The 26584-nt window shown below is 35.5% G+C and overlaps 1 protein-coding gene across 1 annotated transcript in view; it reads left to right on the top strand.

The window, feature by feature from the left end:
• GALNTL6 (polypeptide N-acetylgalactosaminyltransferase like 6) overlaps positions 1-26584 on the top strand; it is a gene marked incomplete at both ends in the record, with an annotated part of 414831 nt that overhangs the window by 41165 nt on the left and 347082 nt on the right. The gene's annotated exons all lie outside the window — the stretch shown is intronic.

Here is a 26584-nt window from a genome sequence, read left to right as displayed (position 1 = left end):
AGGGTCTACATTATTAATGTGTTTATTTTAGTAGGAAACAGCATAATGGGAGTGATTTGTAGGGAATAAAAATTGGTAAATGTTGGGATAAATTGTGGGATAGTATTTTTAACTAGGAAATTTGTATTAGGTGGGATGGAATTGTGCTTCTGTACTCTCAAATTCACTTTGTTTGTTTCTATGTTCTGGTCTTCCAGTCTTATGCAAGTAAACATCTTCTGGTCCTAAAATTTCTCTGCATCCTCTTACGGCGTGCAATGGAAGTCCTCAGCCCTCTGCTAGAAATGCACGACAGCCCCAGTGGTTCTTCACATACATTGAATCAAAAAGCACAGAATTGTCTTGGGCCATGGAAGGCTCCCAGCTGGGGCCAGGGAGCAGCCAGGCAGGTCCTGCTGGGAGCAGCGATGCGTGTGAGCCACTCTGGCCTAAAAAGTCACTTAGTTCTACTACCAGAGATTGTTGCCAAGCGTGAAAATAGGCAATGAGGTAGAGACATGTCGGAAAAATCTGTGATGTAATCTGTTTGATTTTACACTGAGGCAGAGTGGAGGATTTTTCTCAAAGCCAACAGCTGCTGTTCAGCATGGAGTTGGAAACGAGCAGCACAGCAGAGCCCAAGTGAAATGTCTGCTGTCTCTCAGCTCATAGCACTGCCTGTCTGGATGAGCTTTTTTTCATCTACTTGCATCCAGCTCAGAGAAGTGCTGCAGACACTGTGTGTTAAACAATTTGACATTTTGTAAAGCAGAGAAGAACTGAAACAGTCAGGAAATAAGAGTCACTTTTTGTAGGAAAATAAAAAAGTATACAAACGTGCATCAGGGACACATCTCACTGAGAAACTAGCTACAAGTAATAACAGAGAGAATGTTTGCCTGTGTGAAAGAGCAATATTGTGTGTTTTCAAGACCCAAGCTTACGATTACATTTGTTATGCAATCAAAATCATGCTTTTCTTATTGGCATTCTTTCTAATTGTTAAAAATTTATTGTTTCGTTAGATTCTTGTTGTGTATCTGAAATCTCAGAGTGGTACTTCCAGCATTTGCCAGTTTATATTGAGAAATAACTGCAGTGTTTCATTCCCATTTTGGTTCCCATTTCTCCTTCTTTTTCTCCATTTATCTTTCTGGAGAAAACCATGTTGGATTTTGTATTTATGTACTAGGTATAATTATGTTCAGCTGTGATCCCAACCAAAAGAGTTCATAATCTTTAATGTCGCAGGAGGAGGAATGAGACTGGGATGATTCCAGCTGTTGTGGAACTGAAACTGAGAAGATAGAAACATTTAATGTATAAGATATCTGTGTTAGATACTAGTGTCGGTGTATATAAATCTAGTAATTGTTTATAAATACATTTTATTTTAGTTAAGAGAGAGAAAGGAGAGAAAAGTGCAAATAGGAAGCATGCTATAGAGCTCTCTGACCTTGAATTCTTATTTTTTAATATAGTGTAATAATCTCCTGCTTGCAGTTGGTTGCAGAATTGTAGTTCAAGCCATATAAAAGATTATGACAGCCTTAACAGTTTACATGATTCACTTTCAATTAAAAATATTCCAGAGAGATACAAAATTGCAGACAAACTTAAAACACCTTTATCAGATTTTAGGTTATTAAGTGGTATAAAGTGCTGTAATTGTACTGACTTCAGGATTAATTGTAATGTATTGAGAAACTTATCTCTTTGAATCTTCAATAATTTATCACACTAGCTGAGTTCAGGGAAAATTGCTGTTGAATTCCACAAACCTGAAAGAGAATGCAAAAAACTCTAGTAGAAAAAAATATTCAAATGAATGTTTACAGTAATTGACATTTAACATCCTGTTCATGAACAAAAATGTTTATTGATGCAGGTTATATAACAGAAAAAGCATTATATTTTAAAACTCAAAAGGACTTCTGAAATTATTTAAGGAGACACTGAGCAGGTTATGGTGAACCTTCTTAGGAAGAGGAATCCTTCAGTCTTTGGTATTTCAGTAGCAGCTTCTTTAAAGATTCATGTGCTGTTGCAATATAATTTTTGATACACCATATTAAAAAGCTATGATTGTAAATGCTATCACTGAATCAAATCCCTAGCCTGAATACCAAGATAGAGCTACTTTTTCTCCCCCTGAAATTCCAGTAAGTGACATATGTGATGCTGATTGCACCCTTCCAAAGAGACAAACAGGGGAGTTGTTGTTGTTTGATGCATGGGAATAGTTTTTGTGAATCCTCCTACACTGAAAGGAGACCCAATGAGCATTAGCCAGAGGTGCTGTGTGGTATAAGATGCTGCATGTGGAAGACACAGTAAACAAAGCAGTGACATAAAAATGGTCAGTGAAATATGCGGTTTACAGTCTGGAAAATGGACTAAATCAGTAAGAGTGAAGTGTGTTTTTTTCTTTAATAGAAAAATTAAATAAAGTAAATTTACAAGTGAGAACACTCAGATAGAATGTCCAGTAGAATCACAAAATTTTGTATGCCTCCATGAAGTGTTTTTCATGCAGTTATGTCATTTTTATAGTTTTATAGTGAATGGCTAAGCAATATAGTCCTTGGAGCTTTTAGACTGATTTGTTTTATCCTAAGAATGATTAGGTCTGATAGTCAACAGGGAAAAGGAAGAGATAAGCAGATTGCTGCATTTGTTCTTTGTAATTTGGATTCCATAGGAACTCCAATGAGGAAGTAAGTATGTTTTATATGGACACTTAGAAGTGAGTGAAGCAACTCATAGTAAAATCTTGTAAACTGTATAAAGAAATACCCAGAAATAAAAGAAAATAATCCCAACATTGCAGGCAAGGAAGTTATTTTGGATGCTGTGAAAATAAAAGATGATCTGCATGAGGGGAAGTAACAGCAGTGCATTAATGAGCTCTGAAGGAGAGAGAATGGCAAAAAGAATTGTTAACTCACCATTGCACATGTGTAGGACTTTTAATTGGGGCTGCACTTACCACTTTCAAGGACAGTGAGTAAGGGTTTAATTGTTGGTTTTGCGAAGACATCAACTGGGATGCCTCAACAGTTTTATTTTGAACATCATCCCTTGTCATTTTGTGCAATTGGTGGTATTCTTGATTTTCTGCCTGATCTTTTCATGGTCATGTAACTTCTTTCAGAGTGCTGAAGTTCAGTGGAGGGAGACATACACCTGGTGCAATGAAACTTGTCCTTAACAAAGCTACAAGTATTGGAAGATTAGCACTTAATATTTAGGTATTTTTTTATTGTGTGATTTTCTTCTTGTCCACCTTCCCCTCCCATCCCCAGTGGAAATCTTTACTGAAACGTGTTCAGTAACTAAAGGTTACTTATTTATTTAGTTATTTATTAAGTAAAAATTTCTTTTTCAGTTTGAAATGGGCTGTGCTTTCTGTACCTCAGTCACAGGCAGACAGAGAAGCAGGGGGGCGTTTTTTGGGGTACAAATACTGTTGCAGTTTTGTGAGAATATGAAGTTCCATTGTTGCACAGCTGGCAAAGCCAAGCAAATACAGAACCCCAAGCCAGGCAGTGCCCAGCCTACGTGATTATAGCAAAGGAATAGAGGTATGAAACTCTAATCCATAAAGTTGACCTGCTGAAAATGTTTTAAAACTTCTAGCTTGACTTGAGGGTCAGTAAGAGCTGAGATTTGGATGGGAATCCCAATAATAATTGGATTCCTTATGTCTAGTGGCTACCATTTTATAGGTTTGTAGAGAAAATCCACAGAGATGCAATTGCACATTGCTTCCAGTAAAAGTTAAAAATACAGCCTCCATCTTTGGAGAGAGAAGGAAAATTAAAATCTCTGCAAACCATAATCTTTATCCCAAAAGAGTGTAAGAGATTTGCATGCTGTGAATACATTAACTATGCATGCTAATGCAACCCTATCAGTGCAGTGATCTCAAGCATTATTGAAGTGCATTCCACATTCTGGGCTTATCTAAATTTGTTAATTAAATACTGCATTTAAAATTTGAAAAAGTATATTTTCTGTGCATTAAGGTGTAACAAGTGTGCCACACTGCTTATCTTCTAGTCATCAGCAATTTGTCTTTAAGCAAATTGTAATGGCAATCTCTGCTCTTTCCTGAATATTTTGAAAGGAGACTTTAAAAATAGAAGCTAGAAGCTGCAGCTAGAGCCACAGCTGGTAAAAGCACCAAGGAACAACTGAAGAAGTTTTGTCAAATGTGCTGTTTCAATGTTTGTCATCATAATTAGGAATGCTAGATCTTTAACTTTTCTAAATGTTAGTAGCTGCAGAGACTTTGGATGGTAACAGTAGGCTTTTCCTCCATAATCAAGTTCTCTAGATATGCATGCTGTTTCCACTTGAAGAACATACTAGTGACATCCACTAGCATACAGCTGGTCCATGTGCCATTTGGCAGCAGGAGCTCTTTGAGATTCATATCTGATGAAGCATTTCAAAGCCTACTTAGCTCTAAGCATAGGATTTTAATCTGGTGCTTTCAAAATAAGACAGTGTGTCAATTTTGATAAAATGAGGTGTGAGAAGTTTTAAGTTAAATAAAAAAAAAGGAGAAATTGTCACTACTGTACACCACAACAACACAAAGACTCTGACTTCAGAAGGCTGAAGAAGTGACTCCTTTTTTCTTGGGAAGTGTTTCCCTTTTTATAGTATTTTACACAGACCAATTCAATTGGTGACAAGAAGACAAACCTCTTCAATCACATTGGTCAGACCAGAGGGACATCAAAAAGAAATATGGAATATTTCCTAGTGGAAATATGTAAACATTCTTGCTGTTACCAGAACATATCTCTTGTTTACAGAAAGTTCCCTGGGAAAGGAATTTCAGAAACCAGAACATCAGGCATGAACCAGGGCTGCAGAGAAATAGAGAACTTACTTGCTATTCAGATTCTGAAAGAGGCTTCTTCCAGAGTGTTGGTCTGGATATGAGCAATGCATCATGGCTGCAGTTGAGTCAAAATTGTATTAGCTGTGCATTCCAAAGAAAGCAAAAACTTTTGTTTGTTGTTTGTAAAATGCCAAATCTTTCTCCAGTGTTTTCATTTTAACCTAGTGGTAAGGGTAAATCTGTGGGACAAGAGTGTTACATCATGAACAAGTTCAAAGCAATGTCCTACTTGATTAAAATAAGCATTATTTTCCTCAGCAATCCACTTAAAATGTCAGGTACTTGAGTTGATACTGCCCAAGCAACTAAATATAACTGACATCAGTAACTATGATTGGAGATTAGTGATGATGTGTAACAGAAACTGCTTCTGGGTTTGAAATTGCATCTACCTTGCTTGTTTATGGTGTCATTTGGAGCCACCAGTTCATTTGGCTCTAACTCTAGACTTTTAGGCCTAAAAATTCAGGTGTGTAAACCTCACCTGAGTGGGAACAGTAAAGATCAAAGTCTTCCCCAGGTGAAAGTCCATGATCACAGCTCTTAAGGAGAGAGAGCATTATTTCAGGCACAAAAGCAAACAATTACATGAGGCAGCATGGCTGTCATTTCATAGCAGGATTTAGATACTGTGTATGGTTTCCAAGGTGTCTGGAGAGAAAGTGCTCCTTAACAGAATATCTGTGATAGTGGAAACACTTGCTGAATACCACTGAGTGGGATGGATGTTTTCCATGGTTGGAGTTCCAGTCTTTGCATGATGATGAGGGTACTCTTCCAACACTGAAATCATGTATCCAGCTGCTCTAAAGTGACTATTAGAATTCCTTCTTAATTGAAGCCCATGGAGATACACAAAACAGTGAAGTTACTCGTGCATGAGAGGATTTGTTTATCAAATATATAATGTAAGTGTTGGAGTGGGTTTTTTTCCCCTCAAAACAATTCAATAATTCCCTGGTATATATGTATTTTAAAAGAAGAAAAAAAGTGATTGTGCAAAATCTGGTGAAGTTATTTCTGTTCTAAAGTACCATGGAATAATCTGATCTAATCAGACAAAGCAATAGGTGGCATAAGGAATTTTGTCTAGACAAATGAAAATCTATTTCAGTGGTATTACTTGCTTGAATATAATTTAAAAAGAAACCTCATGCACGTCACAATTATCTAGTAAAATTTTAGAAATATAAAGGCAAATTTTCATAAAGTTTCCAGTATCTGTCTTTTGTTGCTGATGATGTAATGTCTCTTCGTGCCAAACAGCCAGGGTTTACCCAGATGGATGTGCACAGCTGTTCACTCTGTAGGTAGTGACCTTCTGCACAGATGTATTTCAAACCCTTACAGATGTTTGTTTCATGGCAGTGCTGTGGAAATATAAAGTGCAAAAGACAGACTTCTAACTAGAAAGTACCATCACAATCTTACAGCGTCCCAGAGTAAACTTTGGAAATCATTGCTCAGCATTTTAAACCACTGTTTAGTTAATTCATTAATTCAGCTAATGGAAATTGTATCAAATTACTTCTTAATAAATATATTTAATTCATTTTAGTGGAAGAAATGATGTGGAAAAAAACCATATCTAATTATTAGCGAATGGTACTGCAGTTAAAATCCTCTCTTCAAATAGAGTACACTGTATGTCTTAAAACAAGATTTGTTCTTAAGGAAATTTCCCTTTTCCTGGCGTAGAATAGAGTTGTCATTGTCATTTTTATAACTAGGTAACATTGATGGACTGTAGCATTTTTGTTGTAAATTCATACCTATGCATATCAGCAGCAATCTTCCTGAAATGAAGCGCCAAGAACATCAGCTTTGAAACACCAGGGACAGATTAGTGTATAAAGTAGGAATCTTTACACTCCTTTCTAATACAGGCTTAAAAATTATTCATAATGCTTCTTGTTTATTATCAGCTATAGAGAAAACACAATTCTGGCAAAGTTTTAAAAAAAGTTTTTATGAATCGTCCTTTACTATATATGCATATATCTGTATATACATTCAGTGGTAAAAATATTGTTTTGTAAAGTGTTCTGAAACTGGAATTAAAAGTAGTCACTCTGTGTATTGCTTAGGAGCATAAGAAAGTTACATTTTTAAAAAGCTACCCATGCTTAAATGGAAGTATTGTATATTCCCTGATTCCCAGGTGATTTAAACACATAAGATCCACATGCTTAGAGAACTAAATCTTGATTTTTAAATTTAGCTTGGGAGCCTAAGTCTATCTGAATAATGGGAAACAAGATAATATGTAAATCAGTAAGACTTATCGTTTTAAGTAGTTCCATTTGTATTTATAGATACTTTTCTATATTTTATATAAATAATATACATTTATCTTAGAATTTCCTGAAAGACTGAGTGTGTTTGGTAGCTTATAAATATACCTTTTCAAATCTGAAATCATGTTAACTCATTTAAAATGAAATTTTTTATGCAGTTCTTGCTAATAAAAGTTAATACAGTATAAGATCTCATCATTCTCTTCTAGCTGTGTAAAACTGAGCCATGCAATTTGCTGTGTGAGTTTAAATTATGAATTTCATCAGTTGATTACAAATTATTGCTAAAATGATTTTTTATAACCATATATTTCTTACGTTATTAATTTTCTCAAATTGCTGGGTTCTGGCAATAAATTTCATAGGAGCCTTAAATGCCACTTGAAGCAGCTGTTCTTCCAGAGTACTGACTCATTCTTGCAAGTTTATTTCATTTTATTTTATCTTTGCTTAAACTTGTGTATTGCGCAGTCCTGTTATTTTAAAGGAATATGGCAAAGTGGACTGCTTTAAAATTGGAGGGTTCCCAAAGGTGCCTATTGTTGATGAAAATGATGGGGAAATGACATTGTGATGTCTCTTATTGGTTTTATATTTGATAAGCAGAAAAATAACTGTCATAAAGATTTCATACTGCTGGCAACTTTTATCACTAGGACAATGATTGGCATGGGCTGTTATCTTACATGCAGGTGGACAAGATTTGTTCTCCAGGAAATATCATTGCCACATGAGGTCTAAGATACAGTGAGGGCATCACCAGCATTGCCATTCATTTCCAGTTACAGGATATTGTGTTCAATCTTAACTGATAGTGCCTTAAATTAAAGCTGAGATTTGGTTGCGTAAGTGGCGAAATATTCACTAGCTAGAGACATCAAATAGAGAAGGGTTTTCTATTCTGGGTTTAGATGTTTGTCTGGTCTGGGTTTGCAGACTGAGCCTAGAAAGTCTAAAGAGTTGTGATGGTGTTGGATTTCACTATTTGTGTGTCAATTTTACTGCACAGTGAACTCGTCTTGGATATGTTGGGACTAGCTGTTAGCATACACCTAGTCGTGTGCTTATGTATCTGTAAGTTGTGGCTTTATCTTCTTTACTCTGGACAAATTTCTGAGAGGAATAAAATCAGACTGCATGTTCTGACTTTAAACCCTTTGAGTGGTTGCATACATTTTTGTATTGTGAGCAAAATGCTCGTTTTTTGCAGAAATGAGCGGGTAGATGTCAACAGAGAGTTGAGACGGCTTGTTGTGAACTTCTCCTTTTGTATTGGGTCTGGCTGAGCTGGAAAGGTGTTGATAACACCCCAGTGCTTTGGCTACTGCTGGGCAGGGCTGGCAGAGCATCAGCACTGTCTATCAACATTCCCCCATCAAGGGGCTGCTGGTGGGCAAGATCCTGGGAGGGGAGACAACCAGTTGTCTAGTAGCAAGCTCCTGTGTGAGACATGGAGTTTGATGGCTGCACTGCTTATCTCTTTATTTTGCTGAGTTTGGGAATGTGTTAACGCAAACAGTGGCTCTGTGCTTTGCCCTGACAGCCTAGTTATGTGGGGGGAACTATCTTCTGTGGACAGTGAGGGAATAGACCTCCTCTTCCCTGCTCCAGATTGATGTGCCTGCTTTTATAATGCAGGCTCCCATGGTCATTACTCATCCTTATGTCTTCTGTTTAATACTGTTAATAATACTAATGCTGTTGGCACACTATGGGGCTCGTAAGATCTGATGTCATTCTGGTGTAAGAGAAAACAAATTTTAGGTGAAGAGGTACTAAAATCTGCCCTGAGGCGTCCAGTTCCTGGCTGGGAGGGTGTGTGGAAGGATTTGGGCAGGTTCCCAGAGTGGTTATCACCTCCTGTTACCTGGCACTTTAAACCTGAACAGGTAACCAGCCCTGGCACACTGAGATGTGATCTGATAGAAGGCTGCCTTGCCTACCCCAATGAAAACCAGCAGCTTCTCCCCCTGTGTTGGGCCCTGGCCTTTGCCTGTCAAGTCACATTCCATACTCTTGGAGGACTGTAGTACTCTGTAGAGCACTGAATTGTTGAGGCAGTAGTTGCCTCAATAGCTAGTTGGAGCAGGAACTCAAACTGAATTGAGAACACTATGACTGAGACAGGGAATCAAACAACAGCTAATACATTAATTGCCCCAGTATTAAAAAAAAAAAAAAAAAAAAAAAAAAAAGAATATGGCAAGCTACATGTCCGTATCATTCATTAGAAAGGAGGGGAGAAGAAGAAGAAGCAGGAAAACAAAGAGAAGAGGGGTTGGATCAAGAAGCTGGTCCTTCAACAAAGAAATGGAAAGGAGTGAAGCAAATCAAACAGGAAGCCAGTTACCTGGTCTCTAACATCATCAGAACTTCAAGACTTGTGAAAAGATTATGGCTGTTCACCAGGTGGGTGGATTTCTGCCTGGCTGTTCTGGCATTGCAGGGCCAGCAGTCAGCAGTTAGAAGGTCATGAAGCCCAACAGCTGAGATCCCTTGCTAGAGATCAGGGAATTGAAAGAGGTATCAAAAAAGAAGCAGCAATTTGCAGTCTTTGGAGATGGCTCTTCTCAAGTGTGAGGGCAAGATACCTTTTCAAGGAAGATCTTGTGAACTCCATAGGGAAGTGGATCACTGCAGATGATGGTATCCAGTACTTGAGAAAATCAACAATCAACTATATTGATCTATAGCAATCTCAAATGTGGTAAAATCTCTTAAGATCCAGGGGATGTCTGTTTCCACATGGAGGAAAGTGGTTCCAAGTGCCCCTGCATCATATTCCAGCAGCATGGTAGCATTGTATTACCTGCAAATCAGTTATAGAGATGGGATCCTCCTGTCTCTCTAACACAGGAGAAAGTGGATACCTTCACATCTCTATGGGCCAGTGCCTCAGCTCTCAGGGGCAGCCCAAAAGATCGAAGAGTCAACCCCCACACATTTTAAAACAGAATTCTGGACTATTTCAGTCTTGACTCATGTCAAAATGTGGTAGAATTGTTTGTTTAATGGCTTCAAGGATTAATTAACAGTGAATATTTCTGAGGAGTAAAGAATTTTCCCATAAGAGGAAAAGGTTTCTCATGCTGTCTCTAGATTTGCGCATAACTTTATTTCCAGGTAGATTGCATAACAAAAACAGCACAAGAAAACAGTTTTTGAATGACTTTTTTGAATGACTTAGGCATAGGGTTGGGGTGTTTTTTTTTTTTTGTTTTTTTTTTTGTTTTTTTTTTTTTTTTTTTTTTTTTGTTTTTTTTTTTTTTTTTTTTTTTTTTTTGTAAATTTTGTGAGGCATTAATACATAAAGAGTTAATGGGCCCAGGTATTTGAATTTTCCAGAACTGGGCATGTATTTGAAAGGAGGTGATCAAAGAGTGATAAATCTAGATGTCATAACAGTGAAAGAGGAGAATGTAGCAAACCCAAATGGGGTTGGGAATGGGATGTAAAAAAAGCTGGAGGGGAGATGTACTCTAGTTCTTTGGTACTATCCAGATGTTGGAGAAAAAAAAAGTGAATTAGGTGTGCAGTAGATTGGTTCCCCTCCAGTAAGTTCAGTGGGGACTGATCATGCAGCTGAGAAATCTGGATGGGAATTTCTGATAATAAACTCATTCTGATAAATAATTAATATTTTATAAAGTTAGGCTCTATAGTTAGTTTTTTAAAAATTATGCATCTGATATGATTTCATTAGTCATCTGATAACTCTAATCAGCATCACTGTACTACACAAAAATGTGTATCCTTAAAGAAAATGAGGTTCTAGTCAGAGTTGACAGTCACTGGAAGGTTTTTAGAATTATACAGTCTTTTAATTTTAAATGTCATCTCTGAGGGGCATTGAGCAGGGGAATAGTTTGTGCTTGACTTGCTGTGTTTGTGGTTGTGCTGTGTATCCTCAGATGGTATTCCCTGGAGCAGAAGAGTTGTATCATTCTGTTTCTGAAAAGGGCTGAAATTGTGGCTGTTTCTGAAACCAGAAGGAATTCTTTATTATAATTTTCAAACATTCCTTTCTAATTCAAAACTAGAAAATCTGAAGGAACATAGGATTAAAATGTCAGGATCTCCTCCTGACTTGGAAAATGACGTGGTGAACAGAGCTCCTAAACTTGATGAAGTTGCACTGTTACATCTCTAGAAGAATGGATAAAAAATTTAGAATTTTTCGTGTTTTCAGTATAACTTAAGGTAGTTTCTTTCATCTTGCTGGAAGCAGCCAGAGATAGTATTAAAGACTTCCTCTCTAGCTTTCAATGCTTGGGGGAATTCAGAAGAATATGGTGCTGACACAGTTCTCTTAAGGTGATTTATAAGAAGATGTGAGATGTGCCTCTCTGCTTTTATTTTTGAACCACAGCTGAGCTGAGGTCAACTGTCTTTTGAAGCACCACAATTGCCAAGAGGAACCCAGGTCCTGTCTGCCTGATCTAACCTCTTCTGACCAAGCACTCCTGGCCATTTTTGTGAATATACATATGAAAGTTCCCTTTGTGTAGTGTTTTATTTGTTAATTGTTAGGTGAAAAAATAGTTTTCTTTTGCTCTCCTTCCTTTCCCAATATCTGAAGAATTACATCCATCAAAACCATAATAATGTCCTGACCAATTAAGTGCTTTACAACAATTCTGTTTAAACATATATATATATATAAATACATATGTGAAGAATGTTCCCTTTATTATATAGGGACTTTATTTCCTCAATATTACATTGTGATTTAGAGGTCTTTGTTCCTAGGTTAGTAGTATCTTTATGCCCTAGGCTAAAACTGAGAGATATGCCATTTTTTAAGATTTTAAAAGACTGGCATAATATTGTGCAATTAAGAAAAAAATGAGTTCTGTGAAACACTGTGGTAAAAGCCTTAACCTTAAAAGCATATTATATAATGTATTTCAAAATTGGAGACTTAAAACCCCCAAAATTCCTGTCAAAACTACTTTCAGGTTGTGTGGCAGATGTTGGGCAATTTTGATAAAATATGGTTATATATTTGAGTAATCTTTAAGAGGTACTGCTTGAAAAGAGAGGCAGGCAGCGTAATAAAAGTAACTTTACCACACAGTCAACTATTCTTTCTCCAGAGATTAATGCAAAGTATTTGATTAGGGAGGATTTAATTTCTGTCGTAGATCACTTGTTTACACATTGCTGGAACAGTCTCATCCTTGAGCTTGTTCCTTTCAGTCAGGGCTCTCAAAGTCAGCAAAGTGGCTCACAACAGCTGGCACAGGTGGGATGTTACATGTAAATCAACTGACCTAAATTCTACCCAGACCTGCACTTCATCTTTTTCTCTTTATTGACTGCCTGTGAGTCTCCAGAACCAAAGGTCTTGGGAACAAAGATAGGATTCAGACTATCTGAACTTGAGCTTTTTTTTTCCACAGGATAAAATGAGAGTCATTGCATGCACCAGTTGGTGTTCGTGTCCTCTAACTGATGTTCCACATACAAGTGAATTTCACCCTTTAAAAATGCCAGTGTCTTCAGTTCTTAAAAGAGAGGTTTTTATCCTGAAGTTTTGGGTTTTCTTTAAGCAGCTCAATGCTAAACTTGTAGTAAGTAGGGAAAATTCTGCTTTCATCCACTCTTGTGACTTTTGTTTGGTAAATAAATATCACTAAGAGAATACAGAAGCTGTGCCCCAAACAGACAGCACATTTAATAGAGAAACTTAGGATATCTAATTTACCTACACATCACTTTTGTTATCCCTTAATATATTGTTTTTGTGGAAAATTTTGTGATAACCTGCATAAGAAGTCATATTCATTTTGCAGTGTCATGCCTGTGAATTCTCTCTTGAAAAGAGCAGATGAGTTGTTATTCTGTTTTATATTTTAACTTACAGTGATTTTTTGAAAGGAGTATACAGTTGGCTTTTGCACCAGGAGTAAACAATTTAGGGGGAGAAAACACACCTTCCAAAATATTTTGTTAAAAACAATTCTGTGATCTCTCACTGGGCAAATGAAAAACAGAATGAAGGCAGAATACCACATAATTTGCAAACTTCTTTTAAATTCAGTTTTTAATTGCAATATGATCTGTTTTTCTTATTACTGTTTTACCCATGAGAACATCTATGGCTAAAAAAAATCATAAACACAGAATAGATACAGGTCCCTTTGTCTCTTTTACCTGTCAATTAAAATTTAACTGAAATGGGGAAGAATTTTTTATTCACTTTTTGCTCGTTTGTGCTATCGTTAAAATGGTTTAGTATTTAACTTTGGCGTAGATGCCTCTCAGTATTTTTTTTTCTCTCCCCTCGAGACAGTATACTAGCCCTGGTTTCTGTTACCTGTCAAAGGATGCTCTGGAAGAGCCAGATAGGTTCCAGGTCTCATTTCACATTGTTGATGCAGATAATTCAGTTGCAAAAAGCCTCATCTTCCGTAGATCTTTCTGTTTGAAAACAATTTATTGGGTGCAAAATTTTTCACCAATCAACTCTAGAGGCTGAACCAGCCCAGGAGAAGACACGATGAAGCCGAGTGAGGTGGAAGTAGCCTATCATATGTTATCATATGGTACTAGACATGTGTAAAAATACCAAGAGGATGGTGCTAGACTTTTTATGGTGGTGCCCAGTGACAAGACAAGGAGCAGTGGACATAAAGTGAACCACAAGATGTTTCATCTCAACATGAGGAAGAACTTCCTTACGTTGAGGGTGGCAGAGCACTGCAGTAGGGTGCTTAAGGAGGTTGTGGAGTTTCCCTGCCTAGAGACATCCAAACCTCTCCTGGATGCGTTCCTTTGTTACCTGCCTTGGCAGGCGGGTTGGACTGGATGATCTCCACAGGTTCCTCTCAGCCCTGTCAATTTTGTGATCCTGTGGTAACTCCTCTTTATTCCCCCCCTCCATACTCCTATAAAACAAAACCCCATGTGGTATCTTCTTTTAGCTGTAAGATCTCTGTACCTATCCCTTTGTTTCAGTAGTTTATCTGTGTCTTTTTCCACAAGCTCAGTCAGTGAAAATGCCCCTATGGAATAACCTTTGAAAGAGATGATGGTGATGCCTTACATCACCTGACAGATGAAAAAGGAGCTGGAAAAATTGAGTATTCTCCTGGTCCTCCTCTTGCATCCTTAAAGGAGAGCCAAGCAGAAATCAGTTCCATGCTAGTATTTAGTTTCACTTTATGTTGTTATGGATAGGAGCAGATTTTTCTTGACTGAATAAGGTAAAATGAAGAAATATCTTTTTTTCTCATACACTTGCAGTAAATACTGTCTTAATCTGCATTAAACTGCTGACATTAAAAAAACTCTCCTACTTATTATGTATCACATGTGACAAAATATGCCAGAATCTGTTCTAGAGATTCCAACAAATAAAAGGGTTTCTACAGTTCTTTATTAAAACAATGGTGCTCTAAAACAGTAGTAATAACATTAGAAAATAATTTTATTTCCTGCTTCATCTTACAGAATGTTTCTTTCTAACATGAGGAAATACAAAAATGAGTTACTGTATTTTTTACAAGCAATAACCTGTAATTCTAGGTGTATGTGTAGTGGATGCTCCAATGAGATTACGTGTGTGTTGATAGAAGAGTAGCAGGAAAAGAAACATGCCTTGCTTTCCAAAGGCGCATGGCAACCTTTTCCTGGAAATTCACAGTAAAGATCTTTGATCCCCAGATAGAAATAAAAGGGAGGTTTATGCCTAGTGTCTGTGTAATCTTTGCTGTAAGATCAGCAAAGGTCAAGAGTACAAAAATTAAAGCGCAGTTAATAACCAAAGAGAAATGCAATGATTAATGACCAAAGAGAATTCCATTAATTGACCGCGTGGAAGCAAAGACATAGAATATGAATAAAGATGGAATATTTTGAAACATATGCCTAAAATGCTGTATTAATTAGAAATTGCCTAATCTCACTTTTGACCTAATTTATTCAAATTCTGTTCTTATACTTTAATACTAATGATATATCAAGGTGTAATATATAAGCTTTGTCAATACAGTTGGATGATTGGATAAAAATGGAAAGGGAATGATGAGAAATTCACTTTATTAATCTCCCATTATCTTTTCAACTATTATAATGTATTGTCTTTGCCTTATAGTGTTCCTAACAAAGGATTATTACATCCTCAGTTGAAAAATTGGTCATATGCTTTTGTTTTACTATTGAATACTTGTTTCTAAATAAATCTGCTGCAGAAGGACAATCGCTGTGAATCAGCAGCTGATGTTATTACAAAATAGAGAATGTTGGTGACTCTGAAGATAGAGTTTTCTAATCTTTGTGAGATATGCGTGTGTAGATTTATAATGTAGACATTTGGTGTTTTCATTTAGATTTTCTAGTCATTCTCTTGTATTCATACTGGACCTATCATAATGCAGAGGAAATCTACACAAATAAATAAGAACAAATCTTTTTCTTCAGTGGCTTGCATATAGGATCTGGTCTTTCTTATCAAAGTCACTGGCTATGCTTAGAGGTAAAAAACTGAAAAGAAACCGCCTAGGAACAAATATGGAATTTAAATTAATCTCTTTTGTTCTTGTTGCTTTAGCGAGTTTGTTCCACAAAAAGATGCATGGGCTGTACTCTCAGCTGGTGACAGCTTTCATAAAGAAGCTCTGGCTAAGAGTCATATAATTGGAGCTTTTACAAGAGGATTTGCTTTTCTCTCGATGTGGCAACCCCACAATAACTAGTAGCAGGTAGAGAGCACCCTGGGAAGGTTCATGATCAATGGAGAGAAGCTGAACAAGGCAGCCCAAAGCCAGCAGGCTTGTTAAAACCTTTCAAAGGCAAAATCTGTCCTGCATGGGAAACAGCTGGTATGTGGAATGTCTTGTTTTTATGAAGATCTCCTGTTATATGGATTTTCAAAGAAAGGTAAATGCTTTGGAGGCAGAATGGTCATGGAGAATTCTTTGGCACTGTTGGTGGGTTAAAACTCATGAAAAGCTGAAGAAAATGAAATTAATATTAAAGAAAAGGAGATTTAAAGAATATTTTAGTTATAATAGATATATAAAGGTAGATGTGAACTATGATGTTTCTTAAATCTGTAATAAAGCATAGATATTTTAGAATAATGAAATGAATCATCTTTATTACAGCAATACTTAATATTAGTGAGTTACATAGTTTTGTTGCTCTGTGATTCTCATCCCACCATAGCTGTAAACACAACAGTATATGCAGAGAAAGGTGAGAGATATAGACTATATGGACTATATAATGTACATGTATATAATGTGTGTGGTTATTACACATTTGAGGACTGTTGTCCCTTCAAGGAGACCAAAAAAGCTGGTTGTAAGTTGTCACACACCGGTTCTAGGATGAGAGGCTGTGATTTATACCAGTGCAAAACACTCTTCCATTATGTCCCAAGTACTTCGTGGAAGTTGCCAACACTTTAATGATAACTAGGTCATTTCAAAAGGGAAAAGAAAATGCTAAATAAATGTGTGGTGCAACTGGATATATGAAATAATTATAATAAAATGATTTGATGTTTTCAGTCTTTGCCTCAGTTTTATCTTGACGCCTGGCAGTTAGCTATGTCATGGTATTTCTCCTCCTTGAAAGAACACATATGTTTACAAACAGTTCGGGTAGGAACCATGAGACTTTTCCATTATTTCTTCTCTGGAGAATTTGGACTGCTACATTTTCATAGCTTGTTTGCTGAGAAGTAAGTTATTTTATGGAACATATGCACTTAATGTATTTTTTATGTATACACACATTAATTCCCCATTATTTCTTGGACCTCTAACTGCAGCACTTTCTCTGTTCACTGCACTGATATTTTTTGCAGAGCCAAGCCTATAATTTTGGTTAGCTTCAGAGTTATAATGAAAGGTATCATTTTTGTTGGTGGTTATTAGTCTTGTTTCTTCTTTCCCAAATGTAGAAGTTGTGCTAAAAAAATGAAGCTGTAGATATTTTGTTTTTCTTACTTACTTTTTTCTTTCTTTTTCATTTCCCTAGCACTTCAGTCTCTGTTACTTATAGAATCAAAGCTAGAGCTAATCTTTGACTGAAATTGGTTTGTCTTTCCTAAGAAAATAAGACTTTTTTTCTTTTCACTGCTCCAACCTGCCTGGCTAGATAGGTCAATGTTTATTTCATAATCTTTTTATTCTGAAACACACAAAAAAGAGGTTTTCTCAGCAAATTATTTTTCCAGAAAAGCAATTAATTAAAAGAAAAAAAGAGAATGCCTGACAATATGCAGTAGACAATATATGTACTTTGCAACTTCTATCTTTTTTTGCATATGACTTTTGTGTGGTTTTGTGCTATAAAATTGCAAATGCGATACAAATAAATGCTACATATATACTAGAAAAATCCAATAATATTAGTGTAGTGATTGCAAACATTATTTTAAAGGGAAGAAGTAGTTAGCTGCTTTTACCTTTATGCTCCCAAATATTTTTTTTTTACTTTGAATTAAACCATTTTGACTAGCTAAAATATAATCTCTTCCTCTGCCTGTTCTTTTGTTATCTCTCCAAACTTGTACCTAACTAGGTTAGAAATTTCTTTCATATTCCATGAGAATTTTCCGTGCAGTAAACTTTGTAGGGAGTGAGAATTTGAGCAAAGAACAGCTGTAAGATCAGCCTTTCTGTGGAAAATTTTCTATCATTGAAGCAAAATAGCTGAGATGTGGCTCACAGTTATTCAGAGATTTTGTTGTGGGCTTTTTTTTGGTCTCAGGCATCTCCATCACACTGTTTTAAATAAATGAATGTGCCATGTTTAGTAGTAATAAAACAGATGGGTGTAGAACTTTCATCAAAATGGACTGTATCAGAATAGAAGTTGTATAGAACACCTTGGGCTACGTACCTTCTATTCCTTTTGTAACTGCATATGCAAATATGTATTCCCCAATATATTTCTCTTCCAGCAGCTAGTTTTTTTGGCCTTTATGTACAAATTATTGACTAAGAAAATGTCAAAGTACTGATATAAAAAGGCATGTGTGGGAAAAAAATACAGTGTACTATAAACATCTATATTGAAAAGATTGATGTATAATCACTGCAGGCAATTTTGTTTATATTTTTTAAGGAATAGCTTTTGAGCAATTTACTTACCTACAGCAATGGATCAATAAATGTGTTACATCTGTGAACAGATTTTGAAGTGTTCACTTGAACATAAAAAAACCTCATAGGTATTAGAAGTCATAAATGTTCTGAAACTGATGTGTCTTGAAATTTTTAAAATAAATGCTCTTAATATAATCAGAAACATTCACTGTAGTCACAAAAAAATTGAATGTTAATTTAAAAATTCAGTAGTTTTCTCACCTGATGTCTAAATGGTTGAGGTTGCATTTATAATTATATGAAGTTTTTGGACACAAGTTTGTGTAACTTTTGCTGAGTTCTATGCATGTGTTGGCTGCATTCCTTTAAATGTGATGTACTTTGTGTTTCATCAATGGTTATTGCTCTCTCTGGTCTCCCCACAGTGATTCCATGATTCCATGCAGTTCATTAATGGAGTAAGAGGAGTAGCACCAGGTATAGAAATATGTAAAAATAACTTAATTTCCTCTCTATTTTTTTTTAATCCTTACATAGGAAAAGCTGTGTTGTTCCACAAGATCTGCAACCTAGGCTGTAACACGTCTTTCTCGCCTCAAGAGATTCCTTAGTTTATTATTGTAGAACTCATTTATTGGAAAAAGAAATTCAAGCTTCAAATGTAATGTTTTTTTCCTGGTGAAATGCTGTACATTTGACAAAGACAATAATCTTTGAGTGTCGGAATTATAATTCTTTTTCATTTCCCTTGACCTTCCAATATTCTGGTTTCTAAATCACAGATGACAGTGTCTTTTTACCACTCGCATTAGTTCTTTATTGCAAAACAGTTTACACAAGGTGATGCAGAGTCAATATAGTAACTCTTAAGTCCCAAAACCTACTTTCATCTCGTCTGGCTGACAAGATAGAGACAGGAGCAAGACTCCTATGTGATGCTGAGCTGTCATAACAAATCCCAGCTAGGAGTTAAAGTGTAAATGTCTGTATTCATAAAAGCCTTATGTATACTTCAGGAAGTGATTTAGGAACAAGTAAACTCCAAAATACAGTGCTATCTACACAATCTAAAACATTAAAGTGAAGAATCTTGTAAACACTGTATAAATTACAGTATGTGCAGATTCCAACCTGGATTTAAGCTACGCTCATTTTTTTTTTTTCCCCATAAATTTGTCAAAATAAAAGAATTACACATTTTTTTTTCAAAAGCAGTGGGCTGGTCACTACTCCCTCTATTTCCTCTTGTGGATTCCAAATATGTGACATTTTGTTTCAAAAGTTTTTTCCTTGTCTCATCTGGCAATTTCCACAAGGAAAAAAAGGTCCAGTGTTGAATTAATAAACAGGTAGCTTTATTTTCATTTAATCACTCTGTAAAGAGTGTTTCATCTAAAGTGTTTTGCAGGGCATTGGGTAGAATGCCAGAGAACTGATTACAAAGATACCCATAAAAGACAAATACCAGTCTCATAATTCTGTATTGATTACCTAAGCATTAGTAACTGTGGCGCATTGTGTAGCAGCACAAGTGTGAATACTCTTTAAAAATTTTGTTGGCTTCAACCTGACAATTTTATTCTCACATTAGTAAATTGTCCTAAGAGAGCTGCCTTTTTCGTGTCTAGAAATTCAGTTCCCATTAACAGAACAAATGTTACAATGCAGGCATACTCTTACCAACAACTGAGAAAGCATAATCTCCAGGTGACTGAAACTGCAGAGGAGCCTGTGTGCCTGGCTACTAAAGAACTGAAAATGCTTTCCTATAAATATTGTCAGTATTGTCTGTGAGGGCAAATGAATCAGTTTTTCTTATTCCTGCCACCTACTCAGGCCCCAGAATTCCGTGGTATGAGATTTCCAAATGACACATAAGGGTAGTTTTCATTATTAGTGACAGTTTGTGGCTGCAGACGAGCTTGCCTCATCTAATTCCTGTTGATTTTTGTTCTTGACCTTTACTGCTGTGCCTGCTGAATGGGTAGCTAAACTCTGGTTCATTCTAATAGCCCAGATACCTCTTTTCATGATGAAGGCTCAGTTTTTTTAGAAGTAGTGCCATTTGCGTTGTAGTAGTTTTCTTACCACTTACGTCATAAAAAGGTCTCCAGAAATGACAAAAATACTCCTCCTTCTTTCCCTGCTCCCCTCTCTTTGTGCATATCTAGTCTCTCCCAGCTGACAGCAGAATAGCACCCACACAGTTCCTCCTGGAGGAGGTAGGGCTTGCACTACCCAGCTCCCTATTATTTCCCACAAGCTTTGTATTTCAGTGTCAAGATAAGTCAGTTCTTTTGTAGGGCAAAGAATGCTTCAAATGAAACATGATTTATTTTTATTGGTGGTGGCCAACACACTACAGCAGAGCTCAATAGGATTATAGTACACTTCCTTTTATACTAAATCAAACCAATGCTCCAGCCATTCTTGGTGTTCATAGAGGTTTTGATCTAGATATGGCCAGTACAAATGCAGAAACCTGGTGAACAATTAAAACCCAGCATATCTAAAATCTCTGTGAGGCTGTGTAGCCAGATTTGAGCTTCATGAATTGTATTAATTTTTAAGTACCATTGTTTTTTCTTCTTTTGGTGTGTGGTTGAGGGGGAGTTGTCAGATTTTATTTCATGGTGTTGTTTTTTAAGGCGGGGAAAGAAGTTTCTCCGTGGGAAACTTAAGAAGATTTCCTTTTCATCTTGTTTATGATGGCATTACAAGGAAAGTTAGGTTAAGAATAAAATATAATTTCCTTTGAAAGCAACAGTAAATTAGAAAGATATTTTATTTCCTTTGAACGAATAGGAGACATAAACAAAAAAATGTTGCCTTGAATTGGCTTGTGGTACTTGTCTTCTGAAATAAAACTTTTGCAAGGAAGTCTTTTTATTTGTTCTGACATTACAGAAATCTTCGGTTTGAAACTAAAATAAGTAGCATATATGCCAGTGGATTTACTACTGAAATACTGAAAAATTTTAACTGAGATCAGAAAATGTGTGGTATATTTAGCATTGGTTAGACTCTTTAATAAGTTTGCTAACATAGAAGTTGTTTTTTTTTTTTTTCCTTTGAATAAAAGAGTTTCTAAAACATGTTAATTCATTTAAATTTGCTGATAATATCAATTCAGAATGCCCGAGTCTTTCATTTGCATGGAAGAATGAATGAGAATATTAATTTTGGAACGCAGTTTTTTAAAAAACATGCTCAGTTTCTAAATGTGTTTGCCTCAGTGGAGTATCAGCAGTGATTAAAGCCTGCATGTGCATATGTGCGTGTGTGTTCCTTTGTATCAAGGGAGCAGTTATCCAATTTGTGAGCAGAACTAATTTCAAAATGTGTGTCTGGAGCAGGAAGATTCTTCTCTCCCACACTTGCAGACTAGAAGCTGGTTTGACTTCTCTGTAAACTGCTTTTCCCTTTGAAGGCTTTCGATTCTCATTTGTCGTGGGTTGCTGCCAGTGCCAGACCCCCAAGCGCCCCCATTGTTGTGAATGTTTGCTGTTTGCATGATTTCTGCCAATTCAGTATTATCTCAGGTTCAGCAGGCTATTCAAATATCTCCAATTTTTCAAGTACAAATTTAGGAGCAATTTTTATTTTTTTTTAACAAATTTATGATTTGTATTTTCAAATACGAATTTTTTCCTCAAATAAAAATTAGAGTTTACTTACACTGTTTTCTAAATTGGTCAGTGTGTGAGGTGATAAAAGGAGATAGGAACCCAGGCTTATAATGTAAGGGTAGTCCTGAGGTCTTAAAAGTTAGGGGTGCTCAGAAGATTTGCTTTGTGATTTTATTTTTTTTTTTTTTTACTACTTATGTGGATGTTGGTATTTGAAAATTTTATGTTTCTTATGGATGTCTTTTCTTCAAAGAAAAGAACACTGATTTAATATCATTGGCATAGACAGAAGTCATATATATATATATATATATATGTATGTATTTTATATTATTGTAATTTATAATTCAGGGAAAGCTTTTTGAGAACTAAAGTGTCATAATACTATTAAAATAGCTAATGAAGGGAACATAGATAAAGCAAATTGTTATCTTGTCCTTTCAAAAATAAATTAGATTGTGATCTCCGAATGAAGATTTCACAGCTTGTTCATGTTATCTTATGGTATGTTCTTTTTTTACAGTCCTTTGTAAATCCTATAACTTTATGTCAAATATCATAAGCTAAATAATTTACTTATTGTACACTTGCTTGCTAGTATTGCAAAATAAGGAACACTCTGCCAAAATGTCTAAGGATTTTTTTCCTCAATGTTCTTTTAGTTGATAAAATAGGTATAATTTAGAATGGATCAATTCCCTGGATGTATTTGAAAATCCTTACAGAAACTAATAATGTTCCTTTTTTTCCCATTCTGTTGCTTTGTTTTGTTTTCAAATCAACCAGCTCTAAATGCTTTGTAGCTGTTGTATTTTGGTGGCAGAGGTGCAGTGGAGCAGATGTCTCCACATCAGTATCAAGTTCTGATGCAGAAGTTTGTAGTTTGCGTATTTCTTTTACTAATGGAAGTGAGGCCATAGGTCAAAATTGTATTCTTCAAAGTCAACATTTTTAATGACATCCTTATTATAGGTGAAATCTACCACTATTACTGTTTCAAAATGTTGTCAAACAGTGTTGATTACTTGGTAACTTGAATTAATTCCTTGTCAAAGCAATGTTAGGTTTGGAGACACTATCTGTGGATTTTGTAATTTCTTTATAGTGGCCCAATAACTATTTCTTCTCCCTGCAGTTTTAGCAAACCTAAATGTCAGTAGATCAGCAGTTACTCTGATCCTGACTAAAATGTGCTATGCAAGATGATATTGATGATTTAGAGTTGACTTCTTATTTACTAAGTGTAAATAAGATAAATGTGTTGGGTCTTTTTTCCTTTTAAAAGTGAAGAGTTGCTAACATGAAGGGATAAATGCTTTTATCTTATTTATTGTTGGGATTTTTTGCATTTTTTTTTTTTTTTGTGTGTGTGTGTATGGTGGTGGTGGGTTATGGGTTATTTTTTGTAAAGCATTAACTTTCCTCTTTCCAATTTAATTTTGAAGTTTCTCTGCATTCACTTCTACTTAGTTCACTGGCTTATGTGGATTGTCTTTTACCCTCTAAACATTAAGATGCCTTACTCTCCTGTGGAAAGTAGGAGAAATCTTTTATGAGAATTGGTTCTTTTTTTCAATGAAAGAAAAACAACTTGTAAAAAAGACTTCAAAGTGGAATGTAAAGTTAAGTTTCTTACATGGGAATGCTGCATCTGAGGGTCGCTTGAGTAACCTTCTGTAATCTGAAAGCTTTTCTTTTGTTTTTTAGAATATCTGAAAAAAAAAATAGAAGTTTCTACAAAAATAAAGCCTTTTAATGAATTTTTGCTATTATCCAATGCACAGTAACCCTTTAAGAGCCTTCTAAGAATTTTTCCTTCAAGTTAAACTTTCTAAGAACGGGCGCTATCCTTGTCTTTAGCTCAGTGACAAAAAGGAAATTGTATTTATCCTCTTTACTGAGAATTTCTTTAACTGTACTATTTATTATTAATGTCTGTTCAGTGGTCCTTCTGCTATATTTCCAGAAACAAGCTGAATGTAGAAAATAGAATGGGTTTCACAGTTCATGTGATGTCTGAGAAAGTATTTTGGTTTTGACTGGTTGTTTTTTTCTGTTACTTTAAGGGTCCTCACCCCTGTAGATTGCATTATGAGAAACAATAAATAGCTCATTAGCTTTTTAAAGATTCATGATTTCTGCAGCCTGGTAAGGAGAAGAATCTTGAAGCTGTTTTTGGCAGCTTTTCATGTCTTTAATCACCTTTGTTCTGTTCCTTTATACAAGGTTTTAGCTTACTTCTAGTTTAGTCACGAGACACGGGATGCTTTCTGAGAACGGGATGAACAATTTACTCAAGGTGCTCAGCAGCTGTAGTTCTGTAGTTAGTGACATAATAAGTTATTCTTTCTTCCTTTAGAACAGTTCCAGAAGTTTTTTATCCTTCTGGCTTCTATTGAAAAGATACTACAATTTCGTCTTTTTTCATAAGGGATAATAACAAATTTACAACTCATCATAAAACTACAATAATGTTATCAACACTCAATTTTGTTTCTTGTTTTGTTAACCTCTCTTTTCCATTTAGCGTTAATTTTCTTTGTTATAAGTAATTTCAAATAATTATTAAAATTTGATGTGACATTGCACTTTTTCATATCCTTTGTTGAACTTACTGAAGAATGCTGAGCTCAAGAGTGATACTGTAAAACTTATGAATGTTGCTTATTATGGAAAGGAGAACAGATTCTTGTCTCTGCTTTCCCATCATTAATACACAATCTTCCAAAAAATTGTTTTTAATTTTATTGCGTGAGAAGTTATTTTCTTTAAGAAATTTTTAGAAACTAAAATAATTTTGGAAATTCTTCAATAAGGCCAACCTATTCTTTCTGTAATGTTCAATTTTGAAAAATCTAAGTATATTTGTCAAAGACAACTTCCTTCAAGCCAATACTTACATTGAACCGTTACATAAAACAGCACCTGACATGCTTTTCTGGTGGATGAAATTTACCTTTATCAGACCTTTAATTATTAAGGGTTTTTTTTAGAAGATATTAAAGAAGATGGTAAAATGTTTTGTAGTGCTGTATAATGTACCCGTGGTGTAATTATTGATAGAGGGGTTCTGCATTTCTGCTTTCTGGAAGTTTCTGTCTGCTGGCCACATATTTTCCTAACAAGGCCAAAACCCAACATTGTGTCTTGACAGTTCTAGATAAACGCTGTGGTGAGGTCTCGTGCTCCATCAGTGTCTCCAGTGAATTATACCAATGCCAATATAATCATTCCCATCTGCAGTAGTTCAGTGAAGACAAATAGGTTCTCAGAGCTAACCTGCAAAAATATATGTCATAGAGGTTCTGTGTGTGACTGTTTGATGCCTTTTGTGGTCCTGATGTGGTATTGCTAAAATAACTTTGAAATCAGTCTATATATTTGTTATATTATTAGGTATTAAAGGACAGTGGTTATAACCAGTCATTACAACAAAAACCACCACAGGATGTAAAAGACTCTGAATGATAAAAAAAATGCTCTTTAAAACATGAAAATATTTAACAGAATATAAATAAAGAATTGTCAGGTTCATATTTAGATTTGTCAGCAGGAATAAAATCCTTTAACCTAATAAAACATTAATATCTCCTCATTAACATTAAAGTAATACTGTGAATAATTGAAAACTGTAGATTGTCATAATCCTGTAACAGGAAAATATTTTCTATTTCTTTATTAGTAAATAAACATAAAGCCAGGTGTGTTTCCTGTTTCACTTCATCTCTGCTTTACCTGGCATCCTACAGCTAAAGACAGCTTCACAGAAAAGACTATTTAGTGGATATATTTGAAAATGTATAATTTAAATTATTATTCTGAATACCATAAATACATAGATTAGAACAAATAATTTTCCTGTATTGTATGTTTGTTGAGAGAGTGCTCTACACACAGGTGGTCTGATATTTTAATCACTTAGGGCCACAGTTAGTCAAACCTCTAGACAGACTGTGCCATATTTAGATAGCAGATTAAGGGAGGCTTCCTAACTTGTTCAGGTAGCTGTAGCAAGAGAGAGAGTGAAGCACTGTGCTTTGTATGTCAGAGCAGAGAAATTGTCTGTGTTTGCCAGCATTCGTGAGAATCCTCTTTAATCTTGTAATTCATTACAATACTGCTTATCCTGAAATGTTGTATATAGAGTTGTTAAAACTCAGCCTCTGAAAATGTCACATAGACACTGAATTTCTGATTTTCTTTATGAGCAAAGTCACATATAATTAACACTGCAAACTCATTTTAGTGCTATTGTCCTAGTTCAGCATTTTTCACTGCTATGAGCATTTGCTGTCTTCATAGCTTTTGGTTTTTGGCTTAATTAAAAAAAAACATTATATGAAACTATGTCAAATATACATATCATTACCAGCTAGAAATCCTTTAATTTAATTAACTTCTATGCATTTTACTCTTGTGTTCACACAGAGCTTTTCACTTTTTCTTGCTCATTGTATGAGACAGCATTAATTAGGTCAAATGATACCTGGGGATATACAGAGGGAAAATAAAGTTATAACCTGGAAAAAGCTCTTTCCAGTCCACACTTGTAGGGATGTTGCCTCGGGATCCTGGGTACTAAGTGATGAGTCAAAATCCTGCTTATGGTGATCCTGGAATTCTCCAGGTTCACATCACTGTGAGGTGTACAGAAATTCAGGCACTGCAACAGACATCGTGAGGTCAAAGAGGGTCACACTG

Source organism: Zosterops lateralis (genome assembly GCF_965231275.1).
Source record: "Zosterops lateralis genome assembly, chromosome: 5".
Lineage (NCBI taxonomy): Eukaryota > Metazoa > Chordata > Aves > Passeriformes > Zosteropidae > Zosterops > Zosterops lateralis.
Note: the sequence above shows the minus strand (reverse complement) of the source record. Positions and strands in the feature narration are given on the sequence as shown.